This window comes from Malania oleifera, chromosome 9 (assembly GCF_029873635.1).
Source record: "Malania oleifera isolate guangnan ecotype guangnan chromosome 9, ASM2987363v1, whole genome shotgun sequence".
In the NCBI taxonomy this organism is placed as follows: Eukaryota; Viridiplantae; Streptophyta; class Magnoliopsida; order Santalales; family Ximeniaceae; genus Malania; species Malania oleifera.
Window position 1 is genome coordinate 39013622 of NC_080425.1, and position 22421 is coordinate 39036042.

Genomic DNA, 22421 nt, shown 5'->3' on the forward strand with positions numbered 1-22421 from the left:
CTAAAGCAACTTGGTGGTCACTTTTAATTCATGAGGAAATGTGCTGCAGTGTCGTCGAATAAGTTCACTACTACCATATCATTGTCTTGAAATTATCATATACATATATATACACACACACACACACAACAATAATAACAATAAGTCATAAATTCCATTAGGCAGGGTCAGCTAAATGAATCATTTTCCACCAATTCACCCAATCAAGAGTGTTTTCCTTTATTAGATTAAGGGCTATTAAATCCTTTCTCACTACCTCATTCCAAGTAGTCTACTCCTACCCCTTTTCATGCCAAATACAATAACTAACTCACTTCTCCTTTCAGCTGCTCTATTATGTTTGGGTTTCAAATGCCCAAATCATCTAAGTTGTCACTCCCTTATCTTGTTTTCAACTGGTGTTATACCTAAATTATTACGTATATGTTCATTTCTTACTTTATCTTTTAATGCTAAGCCACTCATTCACCTTAACATTTGCATCTCAGGAAATGTTTTTTTTTTTTGGGAGTATGTTGTTTCTTAATTGCCCAATATTCTAAACCATAAAACACAGCTTGCCTTATAGCCGTTTCATAAAACATTTTCTTTTAATTTTAAGGATATTCTATGATCACACAACAAACCTAACGCACTCCTTCATTTTACTTAACCTGTTTTAATTCTATGTACTATGTCTTTTTCAATGTCCCCTTCAGCTTGCATGATAAATCCAAGATATCTAAATCTAACTTAGATTTCACTCCGCTTCTACTATTATCAATCAACATGATATCATCTGCAAACAACATATACCAAGGGATCACATTTTGGATATTCTTAGTTAGCTTATCAATTATTAAAGTAAAAAGATAAGAACTCAAAGTAGAACCTTGATGTGTACACCTACTCTGATTGAAAAATCTCTAGATTCACCCCCTACAATTTTAATGCTAATCACTACTCTATCATACATATCCTTAATGACCTCTACATATCTACTACAAACTCCCTTCTTTTCTAAAACCCACCAAAGAACTTCCCTAGGTGTATTATGAGTTTTTTCTAGGTCAATAAAAATCATATGCAAATCTCTCTTCTTTTCCCTAAACTTTTCCATCAAACATCTTAAAAGATAAATAGCTTATGTTGTTAATCTCACAGACATAAAACCAAATTGATTTTCTAAAATCTTCGTTTTTAATCTTATTCTATGCTCAATTACACTTTCTCATAATTTCATCGTATGACTTATAATCTTAATTCCACAATAGTTATTATAGTTTTGAATATCACCTTTGTTTTTGTACAAAGGTACTAATGTACTTTTCCTTCATTCTTCTTACATTTTCTTGGTTTTTATAATAGCATTGAATAGATTAGTTAACCAATTAATTCCTTTATCCACTAAACATTTCCATACTTTAATTGATATTTTATCTAATCCTATAGATTTCCTACTTTTCATCTTTTTTAATGTCATCTTAACTTCAAGAACTCTAATTTTGCGAATAAATTTTCTATTTTTAATCTTCTCCTCATTTGTTACTTCCAAGTTCAATATTTCATTTTGGTTTTCATTAAACAACTTACAAAGTATCTACGCCGCCTCTCTTTTATATCTTATTCTTTAATTAAAACATTATTATTCTCGTCCTTTATACATTTTACATCATCTCAATCTTTGCATTTTCTTTCTCTAACTCTAATATGTTTATAAATATCATTTTCTCCTTCTTTTGTATCTACTTTAGTATATAAAGTATCACAAGCTCTATGTTTAACATCACTAATATTTTTATTTTATTTTTTTTTGCATTTTTTCTTGATTCTTTGTATTTTTCAAGATTTTCTTTATTTCTACTTTTTTTTTTTTCATATTTTATACCAATTTATGTTTGTCTTAAACAACTTTTTGGCCTTCTTAATCCCACCACCAATTTTCTTTACTATTCGGGTATCTTCCTTTGGACTCACCTAGAACCCTTTTTACTATCTTTACGATAGAATTTGTCATTCTATTCTAAACAGTATTTGCATCAACTTGATCACCTACCGTCCAATCATACTCTTTGATCAATGTATCTTTAAATTTCACTATATTATCTTTCTTCAAGTTCTACCATCTAGTTCTTTTGTGTTGATTTATGCTACTCCTTCTCTTCCATTTTTTTATATGTATATCTAATACTAAGACTATATGTTGTGTAATCATACTTTCACCTGAAATAATTTTACAATCCTTACAAGATAGAAGATCCCCGTTCTTAGTTAAAAATAAATTTATTTGGTCTTTATTATACCCACTCTTGAAGGTTATTAAATGTTCTTCTCTTTTTATAAAGCAAATATCCAATATAACAAAATTGTAAGACATAACAAAATCTAAGATTGTATCACCAACCTCATTTTTATCTCCATTTCTATAGCCTCCATGTATATTCTCATATCCTATATTATCCTTTCCAATGTTACCATTTAAATAAACTCCTATGAATATCATTTTAGACATTGGTATCTTTTGTAAAATACTATCAATATCTTTTCAAAATTGTCTTTTAAGATTTTCTGCTAGTCCTGTTTTGGGAGCATATGCACTATTGACGTTGACTATCTGTAAGCCTAAAGCTATCCTGATTTTAATGATCCTATCCTCTATTTTTTTTAACATCTACAACATTATCTGTTAGGTTTTTATTTACAATAATACCAACCCCATTTTTATATTTCTCTTAACTAGTGTACTAAAGTTTAAATCTTGATTTTTCAATTTCTTCAAATTTCTCTCCTACCCATTTCGTCTCTTGAAGGCAAATGAAGTTAATTTTCCTCCTAAATATTATTTCCACTAATTCCATACTTTTTTCCCATAAGAGTCCCTATATTTCAAATTGCTAATCTACTCCTAGTTTCTTGTGCTAACTTATTTATCCTCTCCCTTTTATACTGACTCGGTCTATTCCTTTGACCTAGGTTAATTTGGTAAGAATTCATGATGATAAGATCTGACAAAATTTTACATTGACTGTTAGCTACCTAACAGAACTCTGCTCCTACAGGCAAGATCCCTATTACATCGATTGTGACTTTTCAATCATGTAATAACTATTGGGTGGGAAGAAAATGTTCGAAAATAAGTTTAGTGATACAAAGTTGTCTAATGGAACTTGATGTCACTTTTGATTCATGAGTTAATGTGTTGCAACACTCTCAAATAAGTTTTGCACTAGGTATAATCATGGTCTTAAAATTATCAATTTTTTTGGGTCAAAATTTCTACTTTCCACCATTGTCCTAAAAATTTTGGTAGTTTTGCTGAAATTTAGAAAAAAAATAATTGAATTTAAGGAGGGCTCAAAATTATTATTATTATTATTATTATTATTATTGTTATTATTATTATTATCATCATCGTCATCATCATCATCATCATCTTCATCATCTTCATCATCATCATTAGCATCATTATTATTATTATTATTATTTTGCAAATTTCACCTTGCCGAAACAAATTTTCAAATACGTTGGCCAAAATTTCAGGAATCTAAAATAAAAACTGAAGAAAATTCAGCAAAATTTTGGGGTTTATTATTTTGTTTCTAAATTTTTACCAATAATATGTTTTAATATTTCCCAAAGTTTCATCCATAGTTTTCTAGTGTTTCTTCAAATTGAAATTTCTACAAATCGGGACCCACCAAAATTTCATCAAAATCAAAATTTTGATCATGCTTTGCTTATCACCATGATTGAAATTGAAAAGAAGGTAAACATCTAACTTACTAAATTTCCTCCAAAGATAATGATAGGTAGGTTCAAAGAGCAGAATTGTCACACATAGAGTTAACAATTTGGTATTTATCATAAGATGCATATAGAAATGCAGAGCACTTTGATTGATGTGAAGATGTCCTATATAAGATTTGTATGAAGTATAGTTGTTACAAATTTAAGAGTATTTAAATACCAAATCAAAAGATCCTAGACTATAAGATACAAACAAATATTCAAGTAATACAACTGAAAAATCCCAAGCTATCGCGGATTATCGAATATCAATCATTCTTCAGCCGCCCAAGTTCTTGGCAATTCAGCAACTGACAGAACCGTCGACGGTTTGCTGAAACTGTCGATGGTTTGCAAAAATTCATCGACGGTTTGGTGAAACCGTCAACGATTTTCTCCTGAAAAACTTTCTATCTGAAATCATCGAAATAACCATTGAATGGTATTTAGAAACTATTGATGGTTGGCTGGAAAACTACACAATTTCCTTTATACGCCCCCTCAAGATAGGCGTGCCATCAATTAAGCCAATCTTAGAGCAGAGAGAATGAAATTTCTGACATGATAAAGCCTTAGTCAAGAGGTATGCAAGCTGATCGTGCGTGCTAACATGAGATACTTGTAGCATACCTTTGGTGACCAGATCATGAACAAAATGAAGATCAATAGCAATATGCTTTATCCGTGAATGCATAACAGGATTAAGACTCAACTAAGTAGCACCAATATTATCACAAAATAAATATGGGGGCTTAGTAATCAGAATAACGAGTTCATGAAACAATGAGCGAATCCAAACAAGCTTGGAGGTAGCTAAAGCAAGAGCCCAATATTCCGCCTCAATAGAGGAACGAGCCACAGCACACTGCTTGCACGTGCTCTAGGAAATGGGACAATCACCTAGAAAAGTAAGATAGGCAGAGGTGGAGGATCTGGTATCCCTATCACTGGCCTAATATGCATCAGAGGACCCTTGAAGAGTGAGATTCCCAGTGCACTTGAGGAGGATGCCATGATGAAGAGTGCCCTTCAAGTATCGTAGAACGCGTATGGAAGCGGTCCAATGAAGTTGAGATGGTTTATGCATAAACTGAGCTAACTTATTAACCAGGAAGGCAATGTCAGACCTAGTAAAAGAGAGATATTAGAGAGATCCTATAATGCGATAGTACTCAATCGGATAAGTGGGAGAAGAGTCATCTTGAAGCTGAAGAAGATCCTTTATGGCAAGTGGAGTCATCAATGCCTTAGCACTGTCTATCTTGGTGCGAGAAAGAAGATCTCAAATATACTTTTTTTTTTGGAGGAGAATAGCCCACGAGTAACTGAAATCACCTGGACACCAAGAAAAAAATGCAAGGGACCAAGATCCTTTCAAGAAAATTGATGACCAAACTGCTAAACAACCTTAGAGATAGCAGCTTTGTAACACCCCAATTTTTCATTCCCTTTTTTTTTTCATATAATCAACACATATATCACATATCGGCCATGTCAACCTCTGATACCACAATACATAACCCGACCCGAAAGTGGGTACCGGGTATACAATCATACTCATATACAAAACCCTAACAGCGGAAGTCATTTCATATATATATATACATACCTTAGCAAATACACATACCAGAGTACTAACATCCATATATACAAGTCAACCACAGAAACTCTAGTGGAATCAAACCTCCCTAACTCAAAATACTCACCTTGACTACTCAAGGTATTGAATCCCCTCTATCTTGAAGCTCTATCACCGGGTCTATCTCGGTTTCTTAAAATATTTAAATGATTGGGTGAGACACATCTTAGTAAGACCGAATAAATTGTCTACAGTGTGTGGCAGTATGAGATTCATTATATTATAACATATATTTGTTTTAGAAAAAAATATCTCTAGAGTAACCATACCATTTCTATAATCATAATCATATAGATATACAACACAATCTTTCATAAGATTTTACTTTCATTTCCAAAACCATACACACGTAACCTATAATTACCAGCGAAGTTCCTGAGAATAGGGAAGCTTACTTGCCCATACAAGTAGCTTCCCTCTGCCCTGATATCGTATGCATCCTAACCCGATTAACTCGGGTTCGGCTACAACTTATACTTATCAGAGCACTCACCTTACTCAGTAAGCCCTCAAGCGGTGTGTTTTACTTTGCTTTAATTATTTATACTATTAGCTCACGCTATTTCGTTTCTCATTTTCTTTCTCATTTCCATTCTCATTTCATTTCCATTTTCATTTCCTTTTCACATCTAACTCATGAGTATCCTCAGTAACCAATACATCCGTGTCTGTAACTCATGGTTGCCCTAAAGATTTTTCTCCATGTCATGCTTCCCCTCATGAATATGGTTGTGTAGCCCGAAGGCTAGATCTAACCATAGTTGGCCGACCTGGTTAGATCAAAATATCATCTTATATATCCTGTGTCTGTAGTACGACTGGCCGGCCAATAGCCCTAATCTGGACTCAAGGGGTACAACAACTCTACTATACAGCTTAGTCGACTGTCACGCCACACGCTCCACGAGTCTGTGTGGTTGCACTAACACCACTAGCAACGGTACCGTGCTCAATATCACAACCCATCATTAGGGTTTCCATATCTATCCATCAGGGTTATCACTACCACATACCAGCAATCATTATGCGGTATTGACATTTCATTAATCACATTTCAATATTCATATTGCATAATTTTACGTTACAATATTCACACTTCTCATTTCCATATTTCAATATCTGTATTGTAGTATTCACATTACAATACTCACATTCTCAATTTCATATTCTCATATTAGTATTCTCATTGCAGTATTATCATTGCAATGTTCACATTTTCATTATTCACAACTCATTTCATCATTTCAATAGTATTCATTAGTTTAATCCTCATTTCATCTCATAAATACATATACACATCTCATTTCATGTAATTCACATTTCTCCATAAAATGTTATCATATCTCATATTCATCATTTTTCAAAAGATATAAAATTTCAATACATTTCACTTTCATCATTTTTCACATTTCAAGTCACATATCTCAATTTAAATCATATGCTACACAAATTTCATCTAATATTTATATCATAAATAAATTTCAGGTAAAAATATCATAATTCCATTTCTCATATTTCTCAACCCATAATTTCTAGATAAAGACTGCTATAATTTATTCCCCTTACCTAACTTATTGAGATTTCGCTAAAACACCCAATTTCTACACCCTTCGGCGTTCACAGCCCAAAAACCTGGAATTCACATTTATCCCAAATTATTCAACACAACTCCTAAAATAATTCTTATTTAAAATTTCCTGGGTTTCATATACTCCAAATTAGCTTAAAAACTCTAAAATGCACCACTTACCCTGGTTTTGGGATAGTGCCCCGGAACCCCAACTTGAAAATCCACTCCACCTACATTGTAGAGAATCTTATCAGGAACCTCGTGTTGGTTCCTGATCATAAATTTAGGCTTATGGAGCTAAAATCAAAGGAAGAAGAAGGGAACTTCATAGGGTTTGGGAGAGAAAGAGAGAGAGTGATTTTTATTTGTTAAACCAAATGAGCTCACAGGACTTTTTTATATTCAGTACTGCAGAGAAAACAGTCGCTGATTTTCTCTGACCCTTAGAAAATCATCGCCAATTTTCAACTTAACTGGCCCGATTTTTATCGTTTACCTATTTTCGCTCCACGGTAAAACCAAAACTGACACCAATTTTCCGTCTCCTCCAGAAAACCGTTGTCGGTTTTCTCCTTTCCTAGCCAAAAACCACTTTTTCCCATTCTCTCTTATTATTTTATTTTCTCGGGTCTCTACAAGCTCAATTACTTCTAGTAAGAGATCATCCACATATACCAGAAAATAGAGAGTAACATCATCACAATTGTAGATAAACAGAGAAGAATCAGATTTAGACTGCTAAACCGAGTTGAAGAAGACAAGCATTCAGTTCTTGATACCAAGCACGAGGTGCTTATTTCAAGCCATACAAAGACCTATTTAACCTACAAACATGAGAAGGCAAATTAAGATCAACAAAACCCGAAGGTTGAACCATGAATACATCCTCCTGAAGTCGGCCAAGCAGAAACCCATTGTTAACATCTACTTGTCGAAGTGGCCAATTTTTCTAAATAGCAATGGAGAGGACAACTCGAATAGTCACTAGCTTCACAATAGGATTGAACATGTCATTATAATAAAAACCAGGCCGTTGATGAAAACCTTTGGCCACAAACTATGCTTTATAGCAAGAAATACTACTATTAGGATTTCGTTTGATACAAAAAACCCATTTCCAGCCAACAGGTTTGATGATGGAGTGCTACGGGAAAAGCTCCTATGTGTCATTTTTAACCAAAGTAGTGAACTTTTTGGACATAGCATGCCGACACTTGGAATCCTTCTAGGCCTGAGACACACATGTGGGCTCTATAGGTTGAGGAAGAGGGTGTTTAATGGCAAGATAAAGATGTTTGTTTCTAAGAATATTATTCATAGACCGAGTAGTCATAGCATGAGTACGGATGAACCGGGCCAGAGATGCAGGTGTGGTGGGTGAAGGGATTACTGTTGGCTGAGAGTGTGGAGGATGATGAGGACTAGGAAGGTAAAGTCGGAGCTGTAGGAGCGATGTCCATCACAGTGGTAGGAGAGGAGGGTGTCTGTCCAATGGAAGGTACTGCTAGTATGGCAAGATCTTGTGTGTTAGCACCTGAAACTGACAGAGATGGCACAATGACGTGGGTAGAGGAAGAAAAGGGAAAAACACACTCATTAAAGATCACATGCTTAGACACATAGATTTGAGATGTAACAAAGTCCATACACTTATAGGCATTATGGGAGCTCGAGTAACCGAGAAAAAGAAAAGGCGTGGATTTTGGTTGAAGTTTACCCGTGGTATAAGGTTTGAGCCATGGGTAACACTAACAACCAAAGAATGTGCAATTTCTTATAATCAAGACCAAATAAACATTCAAATGGACTTTTATTTTTCAAAATAGGAGTGAACATACCAATACGATGGAGAAAGACTTTGTTGAGGTATTTGATAACTTTCAAGTTTGTGTGCAGGATCATATTAAGCTGGATCACATTGATAGCATGTAGCAACTTGAAGAAATATGAAGACCCAACACATTTATTATTTGTTGTAATATTATTGGATCTGTAATAATTTCATTTCAAATGAGTCTGTAATAATCTGCATATCATGCATATAGGACTATAGGCTCAAGACCATAGAGTGACCTTAGGGATCACCCTTCGGTCGACCGACGCTAGGTTTTTGGGACTAACTCAAAGACCTTAGAAAGACCCTAAGTTGTTGCACTTAGACTTAAGATAGTCCCTAATATCACATATACTATCAGGGGAAGAAATTAAATTTAAGTAAATAAGACATAAAAGGTAAAATATTGTGAGGTTTCAGGAGACCGAACCCCTGGTGTTCAAAACACCTCGCGCAACCAAAACTTTGACTAAGTTAGAAGGTTGACTTGGTTTCGGGCAACTGAACCTAAATGACCGTAGCGTCCACGGGCGACCGAACCTTGATTGTGACTTTTCCCACCAACTCGGCAGCCCGAACTTCATGTTCAAATTTGCCTTGAACTACTGAACCCATGAGTTCGGCAGAACGAACTCAGGACCGGGCGATCGAACAACGGTTTTTTGAAATTGCCTTCGGTTCAGCAGACCGAATTCTTATTTATACACCCAAACGTTCAAAAATGACTTTTTCTGTTGTCTATTCAGGCAACCGAACTTCAGGTCAGGCACCTGAAACTCTCGGGTTGCACAATTTTTCACTGCGGTTAAGAGGGGTTAAATGGGGTTAATTTTCCCAAACATTTTTAAAACAAAGTTAATAATTACCCTTGAGTCCCCAGTGACTATATTTTAACCCTTTTCTATATATACACATTCTTTTGTCAAATTAAGGGTGGATTAGCATTGTGATTAGGGCAAAAATTCTCTAAAATTTTCCAAGTTCATTTTTCAAATACAAACCCTATACTCTCACTCTTTGCTATTCCCTTGCAAAATCAAACTTAGTAAGAGTGCCTTGAGTGCTTCCTTATTGTTCCTACTTAGCCAAAACTTTCATTGTGTTGATTGTGTGTTTAATTTTATTGACAGTTTTAGCTAGAGTTTTTCCCCTAGTTTAAATCAATAAATATTTTGTGGGGAAAACCTTGTAGCTTGTGAGTCTTGGCACTTGTATTGCAAGACTTATAATGTAGTAACCTGAGAAAAAAAATTATTATTAATCAATTAATTAATTAATTAAACAAAATAAAATGAATAGTATGATAAAAAAACTAATTGGAATAAAGATATATATATATATGACAAAGCTTAAAGCTTAACACTTAAGCTTCATCTTGAGACAATTCAAATCGTCCTATGCCTCTGATTTCTTCAGCTTTCTCACACTTTCTCCCTCTCCTCACGCCACCTCTTTCTCACTCCTCATTTTCTCTGCAAATATTCGGCCGATCGGAAAATGGAAGATACCGTTGGATTCCTAACTCTGCCACTGACATTTCTAGTGGAGTGGATTTGTCGTGGGAGCGGCGTAGGTACCATTCATAGGGAAAGGTAAACCCTCACTTTTTACTCAATTTTTCCTTAGATCTTCAGCTAAATTGACAATCGGACACCACCGCAGGGTCCTAGTCTTGATTGTCGCCATTTTGGCTAGAGTAAATTTTCAATTTGGGTTTCCTAAGCACCACTCCAAAGCGAGAGTGAGATTTGGGGAATTAAGTAAATTGATTTTATTTGAGAGTATAATTATTTATTTGGAATTTATGGGCCTAGGAAATGTTAAAATAGTATTTTATTTAGGATTAATTTAATGGAACTAGGATTTTTGATTCAGGATTCGGATGAGCGCCGTAGGTATCTTTTCAAGGTCCCTATTGGTGTAATTCAAGAAACCAAGTAAGGGGGAATATATATTAAATCAGTATTTTATGAATTAAACAAATAAAAAATGGATTATTTATGTATATGTATACGTTTTCTTATGGGTTAAAAATGTGAACCGTTTAAATTATGATTTCTAAACCTAGGGTTGTTTTATTTGTTATGTATATGTGAAAATGGACTGATGAAAGTGAAATATTTTTCAAGAAAATTATGTAAGAAATTAAAGGTATATTTCCAGTATGTGAATGTTAAATGTAGGTTGGCTTATTTTGCCAGGAATATATATGAATTTTACTGCTAAATAGTGTGGCAAGAGTAAATAGAATTTTGTGTGGAATTATGTTATAAGTATGAGATGCATGTTATATAGGAAATGTGCTAAAATGAAAATGTTATATGAAATATACTGGATGTGAGTGTTAATGCAACCATGGAAACAAAAACAGCTGAAAGATGCTGGGACTAATACAAAAACAGCTGAAAGATGCTGGAACTAACACAAAAATAGCTAAAAGATGCTAGGTAGCAGACTAGCGTATTTCTATGTGGACTAACACAAAAATAGCTGAAAGATGCTGGGACTAACACAAAAGCAGTTGAAAGATGTTGGGACCAATACAAAAATAATTGAAAGATGCTGGGTATATTATGAAATGAAATGAAAATGAGAATGAAATGGAAATGAAATGTGAAATGTGAACGATGTGAAATGGTAAAGAACCACGTAAAGTGAAATGTTATGAAATGTCAAAGCTGAGAACATGAACAGATGAGAATTACAGAATAATGACAGACAAAATAATGTATTATGGTAGTATCATTATTTATGCCTGTAGAACATGTTACGTTTGGCCGGGGCACACTTTTCGCCCGAGGGCTTGCTGAGAAAGGTGAGTGCCCTGGTTAGTATCAAGTGTAGCAGTAGGTTGCATAACGTACTAGAGCAGAGGGAAACTACTTGTATGGGTGGGTAGATTTCCCTATTCTCGAGAGCCTTCGCTGGTAAACCTTTGGATGAACTGTGTGAGTACGAGATTACTTCTTTACCTTAGAGCTTACTGCGTAAGGTGAGTGCCTTGGTATGCTTCAATTGTGACTTTTGGTTGCCTAAAGTATCAGAGCGGAGGGGTGCTACTTGTATGGGCGGGTAATCACCCTTATCCTTAGGTTTTTCTCGTGGGTAAAATATCTTGCATGTGATTGATTAGGTTTAGAAAATGATTTTAGAAATGTTGAATATTATGTTGATTATAATCTCATGTTGGCCACACACTGATTTAATATATTGTTTCTTCCCTTACTGAGACGTGTCTCACCCGAATACACATTTATCTTTTTCAGGACCTCCACGTGATCAAACTTAGAGAGTTCAAGGTTGTTATAGTATTTTTGAATTAGAAATAAAGGGTATAAGCTTGATGATATTTTTAAGTTGTATTAAGTTTTTATATTTTATGTTTTAAGTTTCCTGAGTTATGGATGGTTGTGAATACTGGATGTTGGAGATATATATATATATATATATATATATATATATATATATATATATATATATGTAGATGCAGGTTGATGGATGGATTATTTGGGATGTCTTTATTAGAAACTCTAGTATTTTATTGTTGGAGGATTATATTTATGTTTTTTACTGCATAAATGATAATAGAATGTCAAGTATCAAGTAAATGAATGGATGACGTGGCACCCGAGTTCCACCAGGCGGGTTCGGGGTGCCACGAAGTACGGTTTATTTAGGTATAATGCACCAGACTAGGTTTATGGGTTTAGGGCGTTACATATAAGCTTGTATTTGATTATGCAAAAAATATTTTTCACAAGCTTATTTTTCAAATATCTCATGTGCTAGAATCTTGAGAAAATCATCTTAGAGATATTTTGAATAAACTATTTGGATATCTTTGAAACCCTACATGTGATTGAGATATCGTGATTGATTGTTTCAAAGAATGTTTGAAAAATACATTCATTGTGTTGATTGCCTATTGGCGTTAGTAAGAGTGTAGTTGGACACATTTGACACTGAGCTTATAATTTCTATACTATTGATGTGCATTGATTATACTGTGTTGTATTGTAGTACATATCTGCTTGTTGAAACATATTTCCGTGTACACAAATTTTTATATTTGTTTCCCGGATTGGCTTAGACCCGGTTAGGAAAGTTAGGTGCACCGTCCTGGTAAGGTGCAGTTGTAGGTTGAGGTCAATCCCGTGAATTGACCTGGTTATAATCGGTGCCGCTCCATCTGTTAAGTGAGTTTTATAGTGGAATCCTTGTGCTAGTAAGCTAAGGCGGGGACGTAGGTAGTATTGGCCAAACCCCGATAACATTGGTGTTGATTTTATTTTATGCAATTTACTTTCTGCACCTGTATGTTTATGTTTATCATTTAAATATTTGATTGGGATTGTGAATACATAGAAAGACCGTAGGTTTGTGAAATATTGCCTACTAGATTAGTTGAACCTAGGATGAAATTTTTTAATTTCCAATTCACCCCCCCTCTTGGGAATACAACAAAGTCAATAGACTTGCCTTACTTAATAGAGTGAGACCGATTTTGACAATGTGTCGATGCCAACGTTCACTTGTACCATTCTACTGAGGTAAGGAGCGGTGGTCAGCCAACTAATGGAATTAGAAGAGAGAAAGTGACGAAGAGCATGATATTTGCGAGTACAAGTGTTTGATTTGAAAACCAAATTATTTTTCAAGTAGGCCTTTCATGTAGAAACCTGAACCTGGGAAATAAAATAAATAAATAAGAAAAGAAGAAAGGAAAATTTAAAAGGGTAAAGCAGTAGGACTCGTCGACGAATCCCCTATTTTCGTTGATGAGTGGCCTTCTGTGTCTCGTCGACGAAGTTCAGGTGTTTTCAATGAAGGAATCCTGAAAGTCAGGAAATTTCTGGCTTAAGGTTCATCAACGAACCCTTTCTTTTGTCGACGAACGTATTTCTGCAACTCATCGACGAAGGCTCCATTTCGTTGACGAAGCCGGCTGAGTCAACGTCCTATAAATAGATTTTAAATTACTTCTTGATGAATAAAACCTAAATATCTCTCTCTCTCTCTCTCTCTCTCTCTCTCTCTATCTCTCTCTTTCTCTCTCTAAACCGCGCACCCCACCCCTTATCTCTTCAATTTCTCATCGTTCGTCGCCCGAATCGATGAATAAAACCTAAATATCTCTCTCTCTTTCTTTTACTTCTTGATGAATAAAACCTAAATATCTCTCTCTCTCTCTCTCTCTCTCTCTCTCTCTCTATCTCTCTCTTTCTCTCTCTAAACCGCGCACCCCACCCCTTATCTCTTCAATTTCTCATCGTTCGTCACCCGAATCGACGATCAGAAGTCATCACGAGGATCTACGGGTAATTATCTACGAGTTCACTGGAACAGAATCGTGTTTTGGGGTTTTCTAGGTATCACTCCAAAGTTGAGGTAAGGGTAGAAATGGGCTATTTGTCTAGCATTTAACTGATTAAATGGGGTGTATGGGCCCGATGATGTTTAATGATTATTATTTTGAGATTGAGTTGTTTGAATTGGGGAAATGTGTTTTTAGGGTTTTGGAGCCTGTGTCGTCGTGGGTTGAGCTTTAGGAGCGTCGTAGGAACTCTCTCAGTAAACAAGTAAGGGGATTAATTTAAGTTAGGATTTTATTAAAGTTTAACCGATTTAACTACTATATATATACTTGATTTCAAAGGTTATTTCGAAAACCGATCGTTCAAAATGGACTTTATAAATTTAGGATATATGGTATGGTATTTTGGATAAAACGAACAGTGAAAAATTGAGTTTTATCTTATGAATGTCAAACTGTGTTTTCTTGGTTGTCTAAATGGCTATATTCAAATATTGAAATTGTGTGGCCGGTGAATAATTAGTATGGGTTATGGAATAACTTATTTTGGGCATGGTTGTGAAATACTGAATTGTTTGTGAAATGGAACTGCCTTTGTGAAATGTTGGGTTTTATTTAATGGTCGAGGGTCGGGTTGTATTTAACGGCTATGAGTAGGGTTCTATTTAACAGCTGAGGTTCGGGTTGTGTATAATGGCTGAGAGCTGGGTTTATTTGACAGTTGGGGTTGGGTTTTGTGAAATGGTAGATTTTATATAGAATGAAATTTATGCTACAGTTTTACTATTTAAATTGCTTGATATGGTATAAGAATCTTGAGGACCAGTTGTATTGTGAGCACGGTACCGTTGCTAGGGAATTATTATTTGGCCATGTGCGCCCACCTAGATAGAGAGGTGTAGGGTGGTTTCAACCAATTAGCCTACGTAGAGGTGGTACCTTCCCTAGGGTCCAAACCAGGAAGTGGTAAGGCAATCATACCTGTAACTGGGTTGCGGATTCCTGCAGGTGTATTAGCAAATAGATACTTTGACTTTGTTTAGGTTGATCCCCCAGAGCTAAGTCCAGCATTCGGGCCACACAACCCGTCATGGGGGTTAAGCATGGCTTTAGTCCCAAGGAGTGTCTTTTACCTATTTATGCTAATTTATGTAAATGGTATCTCTGATTATTGAGTTGATTTATACGGTGGAAATGAAAAAGGGTATTTTCAACTATGCTGAGTGAGTATAATGTATAACTACTATTTTTGGTTAAATGTTGAATGAGATGTTTTCTATATACACTAAAACTCATGTTGGCCACAGAGTGATATTAACTTAATCTGTTTTAGTGAGAAGTGTCTCACCCCAATATACAAATCATCTTGTCAGGACCATCTCGAGGTCAAGAATAGCGAACTCTGGGGCAGGGTGATAGCCAGTTCAGTTTTTGTGAGTGTCTATAAGAATTCTACTGTATTTAAGTTTTGTGTGAAGTTTTCTGGATATGTAATATGGTCGTACGAACGGAGTTAGTTTTCTTTCTTTGGGTTGGAATGTAATATGGATATTGGGAAACTGTTAGCTTTACCGTGATCCCAAGAGGGGGGGTGAATTGGTATTTTTAAATTTTATCTCCTAGGTATTCCTCCTAGCAGCAGTATGTTCACAAGCCTAGGGTCAATCTAGTGAACAAAATGTAAATATACTAGAAATTAAATAAAGCAGTTTAAACAATCATACAAGCACCAGAAAGCAGTAAAGAGAAGATGACACGCAGATATGTTATCGAGGTTCGGCCAACTGCCTACGTCCCCGCCTTGGCTAACCAGCACAAGGATTATCACAATACCTTGCTTACTTAAACGGGTGGAGCGGCACCTATACAAACCAGGTCAAATTACCACAGGGCTGACCTCAACCTTACACCAATCCTTACCAGGCTGGATTACCGCCCCCTCAGGCCACGCCTGGAATCTCTCAGATATACAATCAAAGGTAGAATACAAGAGTGCTTTCACGTAAAGCGGATTTGTACCACAAATGCGCACAACCAAAAAACACCACAGATGATTTGATAATGTAAGCTCTGTGTGGTCTAAATATGTCAACTCTCAACAATGTTTTCTATCAGTGTAGCAAGTACGTGAGAGTGTCAATAATAATAATCTGTGTACTTCAAAATATTCAGTCAAGTGTGTTCACACAGAGTATCAAAAAAGCCTCAACATTATCAATCAATAGAATGTGTCAATCAAACGAATGTGTATATGCTCGGATTGCAAAATAGATAATCTTTGTTTTCGGCAAATGATATATATATATATACTTGTATAAATAATACCGCAAAGATTAGTGTAACAAGCACAAATATCTTTTCACAAATTGTTCAATAAATTCCACAAGATATTTGAGTAAGCTTGAAATATGTTTTTGCAAATCAAAACAAATACAAACTTCCAAAGATATTGCAATGATAATGCAACACTCAGAAGTTTACCACAAGTCTTCTCAGAGTAGGCTTATTAGCAAAGCCTCCTAAGAAAACTTAGGTTATGCTCTCGAGAGAAAAATCGATTCAAACACTCTAAACAATGAGAGCAAACCTCTAAGCAATAATACTCAATACACTTACAAATGATTTAGATAGATGAAGAAGGTAAGCTTGAGTAGGTTTCAAAAGGAGTATGAGTAATGAGAAGCAAAAATAAGTATTTTGGCTTGAGAGAGATTTTCTTAATCTTTTTGCTAATCAGTGCTTAATCCATCAAATGAAGGAGTATATATAGACATACTGAAAATTTTGACCGTTGGGGACTTATTAGGGATTATTGGAAAAGTTTAATGACACTTAAAATAATTTAACCCTGTTTAAAAAATTATTAACCCCGGTAAAAATAGGAGCAACCCGAGAGGTCCGGTCGACCAGAATTGGTTCGGTCGACCAGGGCTCAAATGGCTCGGTCGACCAGGGGTATTTTGAACTGAGTGGTCGGTCGACCGAGGAAAGGCGATTTTGTAAATTTTCGAGGTTTAGTCGATCGGGCCTTTTTGAACTGTGTGGTTCGGTCGACCAAACTGCTGGGAATTCTCCCAAGACCCTTCGGTCGACTAGGTTGTTGGAGTACAAAGTTGGTCGGTCGACCGGGAGGTCAAAATGTTTATTCCCAGGTGGTTCGGTCGACCGGAGTCAAATGAACTGTAAGGGCTCGGTCGACCGGGCCTTGGTCAAACTGTTGACTCAGGGCCAGTTCGGTCGACCAGGCCAAGAATGAACTGTTTTGGCCGGTCGACTGAAAGTGCACCAAATGTGCATTTCGGTCCCGTATTGACCCAGGCAAGTCCTATTTAAGTGCCTAACAAACATATGTGAAATATGTGTGTGTCCTAAGGTCACTTGGGGTCCAATTTGAAGGCACCGAAAAAATCCGGTGTCGGTCAACCGAAGGGCACCCTAAGGTTCTGTCTCATTCACAGTTCGGTTTAAGCTTACAAAACAAATCATGCATGTGATGTGTGTGCTTATTACAAACCGAAAACCCTAATTACTATTACAGACAGTTTCACTGAAAATTATTACAATTAAGAGTATGAAATTGTCTTCAAGCTTTGAGCTTTTACGTGCCACTGAAGATATGCTAATATGAACCTGCACATGAACTGGATATTTATTAAATACAATTGTATTTGTCATTATCAAAACCAGGGTGTGACCTATAAGGTCAACAGAGACTTTTATGTATGTTAGCCATTTAGAACTCTGGTAATAAATTTTGGAGACTGTTTTGTTTACTTTCGCTACATTTATATAATGATTATGGTATCAGGTACAAAAACATCACTAAAGTAGAACCCTGAGCCCCACATGGTGGGTCGAGGCATTACATTTCAATTGACAAAAAATGGAGCAAACATCACTTTTTCGACGAATGGGAAACAACCAACAATACTTGGTATAGTGATAAACAAAAATGTAACAAACCCAAAAATATATATAAAAGATTAGATGAATGATCCTAAAAAAAATAAAATAAAATAAAAAATAAAAATAAAGAAATAAATAAAATAATTAATTAATTAATATAATAATACATTAATATAATAATATTATATTATATTATAATACATATATATATTTATTTATTTATATAAACAAGAAGTCAGAGACTTCCTGTTGATTCCAAAGAAGCCCCCCCCTCACGTTTTAATCTCTTTCTCCCTTCCTGCGTTCTCTCTCTCCACACCCTCTCTCTCTCTCTCTCTCTCTCTCTCTCTCTCTCTCTCTCTCTCTCTCTCTCTCTTTCTCTCTCTCTCTCAATTTTCTTAGCAAAACCTGCGTCAATTGAAGAATAGAAAACATTCCTGGGTTCCAATTTCGCTCCCAAAGGATTTAACTGGAGAAATTTCATCATTCGCATGCCATAGACACCACTCCAGGGTTAGGGTAAGTGAGTTAAATTATGCCAGGTTTTATTTTAATATATTATCGATTAAATTTGAGTACGTAAATTTAATTATATTTATGTTATTTCCATATGCTTGGGTTTTTTGGAATATTTTGGAATTAAATTAAACTGCAGAGATTTGATCATATTTAGGGATTTAAATATATTGGGGGATTAAATTTAAAGACAGGGATTTGATCATACCCGCATTTTAGTTAAATCTACTAAGTATATATTTTGAAAATTCTACAGGCAATTTGTGAAATTATAATTAATGAATAAATTGTGTGGCATGAGTTAATTCAATTTGGTTGCCTAATTGAGTAAATTGGAATTTTACTTCGTTATATTCGATATATGTGTTTGATTTGGAATTTTGATGAGATTTATGACAATTTGTACAATGGAAAATGATAATATTATTATTTTATGGTGTTATAGTAATTATGTAGCTCATTGGAAATAGTGATGAGATATTGTTACTATTACATGTTGAGAAAATGATGAGACCACCGTATTATGTTGTTGCATAAATTGCAATTATATGTTTTAAGAGTCCTGATGGGCCGGACGCGTGGTGGATGCTCGGTACCGTAACTATAGTTAAGTATTAGTGTAGCCACACTGTTGTGAAAGTATTGGCGGTGGATAGTAGATTTGGCCTGAGAATGGTCATACACACTTGTTTTTCGAACCAGAATGTGAGGCAAATCACACTTACAGATGAGTTACTTTTGATTTAGCCTTGGTTGGCTAACCAAGGTTAAGTCCAGTCTTCGGATCGCACAACCTGGGCATGGGGGTTAAACATGACATGCATCGGCTGAAAGGAGTCTTGTGTACATATTGGGTATTTATGTGATGATGACCTTGATAGGCATAAATTGTGTTTTGAAGGAAAGTATGAGTCTTTGATTATATATGTGATTGACAGATTTCCAATGATATTTTTATTAAAATAAAACTGTAATTAAATTATTTTTACACTGAAGCTCATTTTAGCCACACACTGATAATAGTCTAGTCCTTACTTACTGAGAAGTGTCTCACCCAATTGTTATTATACATTTCAGATATCTTGAAGAGCGTAGCCAAAATCAGAGTAGCGCAGCGGAAGCATGGGTAGGATTCGAAAGAGAGGTTTAGATTAAAGTTAATTTTTTTTATTTTTGGTTTATCTTGAAATTTCCTAAGGATGTATTAAATTGATATTGGAAATATTGTTGTATAAAGGTTTTTAGTACTTTGACATATATATTTGAAGTCTTTTGCTGTATAAAATTCGGGTTGCTGCAGTTGATATCTTTGCATACAATTTCGGGATACTACAGCTGCTATGAGAGCCTATGTTATAGATTCTGTAGACTTTAGGAATGATTTTTACCAGAATAGAGGTGTGGATTATGATGAGGGTAGGAATGGATAGGCTAGGTGTTGTAAGATTGATTGGATATAGGTTGCACAGTGGAATAAAATACAGCAAGCAAATTGGAATTTTGGATTTCTATCTCGCAGCTCAGAAATAGAAATCCATAGCCGGTTTCTGAGATTTCCTGAAACAGTTGACGGTTTCAAAAAAGCCACATTAAACCGTCGACGATTTTTCTCCCAAAATGCTGCATTATGTTCTTTTCCTTGTGCAAATTAGTTCTTTAAAGAAATGAGCCACCATTCACAACACTAGAATATTTTAATTAGAATTTGGTGCATTTTGGAAGGTGCACACATTAAAGTTTACTCTTAGTTCTCTATGATTCTTTTATGGTTAATGTGCGTGGATCTAGGAGCAACTGAAAGAATTTTGGAGGTTATCCTAGGGTTCAAATGCTTAGAAATCCCAGGAGTTCATTAATGGTGAAGTTCTTAAGGAAAACTGGTTATCCTAAGGTTCTATGAAAAGTTACAGTTCTCTTGTGCATGTTGTTCTTTCATGTTTTCCCTTGCACTTAAAGCAAATATTCAATCTTTCCATATTCTCATAAGTCAACCATGAGTCTTTAGGTCACTTTCTAAGGAGAGTATAGAGTCAAAATTTAATTCAGGTCTGCAATAAAAATATTAAGGAAGTAAATTTAAATTTTGTTCAATCAAAAGATGAATGGAAGATACTTTTCAAGTGGCCCATGAATCAAGTATCCAATGAATTTAAAATTTCAAAGATTGAGGATCTTTTAAATTTGTTTAAGAAAAAAAAAAATACAAGAATCTAGAAAGAAAAAAAAGTAAAAATAAAATAAGGTAGATTTAATTTAAATGGGACCCACATATCAAAAATAATATGGAGAATAACTAATTCAGGTGAGTGTGAGAAGATCCTGCAATAAGAAATCACATTACTAGCACATAGAAATACATCCAACACCCAAGAGAATATTAACATGTAAAAGAGACTGCGATGCATAACGTGTCATAAGACTTGTCCCATGATCAGTCTGGCCAGTCATCTCATACTTGGAAGTTACAATTTTTGCATCTCTTTAACAAGATAATCTAGTATGTTAAGTTGATGATCTAAGGATAAAAATGTAGTTTTGGAAAATTATCAAAACTTTTTAACGTATGAAATTGGAATTCAAATAAAAAAGCACATATATATAGATATGGATTCGAAACGCCCACAAAATAGTGCTAGATTGAAAGAAAATCCTTAAATTTGCAAGTGGAAAAGTTTAGATAGGGTGTTTTGTTTGCTTGAAGGAAAAACCCAGATGTACAGCTAATGGATTAGATTTCCTTATTTGGTGGCTAGATGAGTTTGTGAGTGCTTGCCTTTGTTTTTGAAAATTGAAGAAAAACACTTATTACAAAAGTTGGCGAGATAAATATTTGGGTGAGAACTAAAGAAAATTAGAATGGTAAGCTTATAGAGTTGAGTTTACAATTGAATAGTAAAGGTTCTTGCAAGAGTTGCAGTTGGTTGTGGGTTTGGAGAAGATGAGTGTAGTTGTGGCTTAATTTGAAAACAGTCCCCCTGAGGTTGAAAGAAGGACCTAACCGGTTGTTCAGATGTAGTGAAGCGTGGGAGGCAATGTGGAAATTTCAGTGGTTCTGAATGGGTATCGTTCTTTATGTTGAAGCATTGTTATTTAGAAGAGAAGCCTTCTTTTTGGTCATTCAAAAAGGAGTAAACCAGTGAGAAGAGTTAGTTGAGGAAGAAATAATAGTTGTGGTCTCCTTCAAGTTTATTTATGGTGATCTTATTGTGGTCATATCTTCAAGATTCTAGGATACTATTGCTTAAGAAAGCAAGATTCTAGGTTCTTTAGGGAATTGATATTTTTGCTTAATTAGGTTTCTTAATTTAGTTTTTTCATTTTTCAAGAATAAGTCTATGAAGGCCCATATACATTAGTTTTGAAGGGGTTGTAATTGAGAATTAAAGTTATTGGATATTGATCTTGTATCTGTATGTAGGAATGTTGCTTTGCCTTGCAGTTATGTTTTCGTACTTGGGATTCCCAAAATCCTTATTGAGGTGATACAGTAATGGAAGCTTAGGATGCTTTAGTCGTGGTGAGTTTTTTTTTTTTTTTTTTTCCATATTTTCTTAAATCCACTGTTCAAAATGAAGCAATTATTATGGAGGTTCACCATTGTCTTTTGTTTCAGAAGTTGAATTTGAAGTCGATGATAAGGTCCTGCTTAAGAATCATTCTATAGATAAACCAAATGTATTAGGAAAATATTTGGCAACTCTTGTTTAAGCCTTGGGGGTCACTTAAGTTGAGGTTGGCCTATTGCACAAGGCTTCCACTCATAACAGAGTCCAGAAAAGTGGATGTGCAGAGCTTATGGCTGTTGGTGGTCTGGACTTTATGTAGTTGATGTAATGAGATTTTAGCAATGTATTTCAGTGGGAAGTGGAGTCAAAGA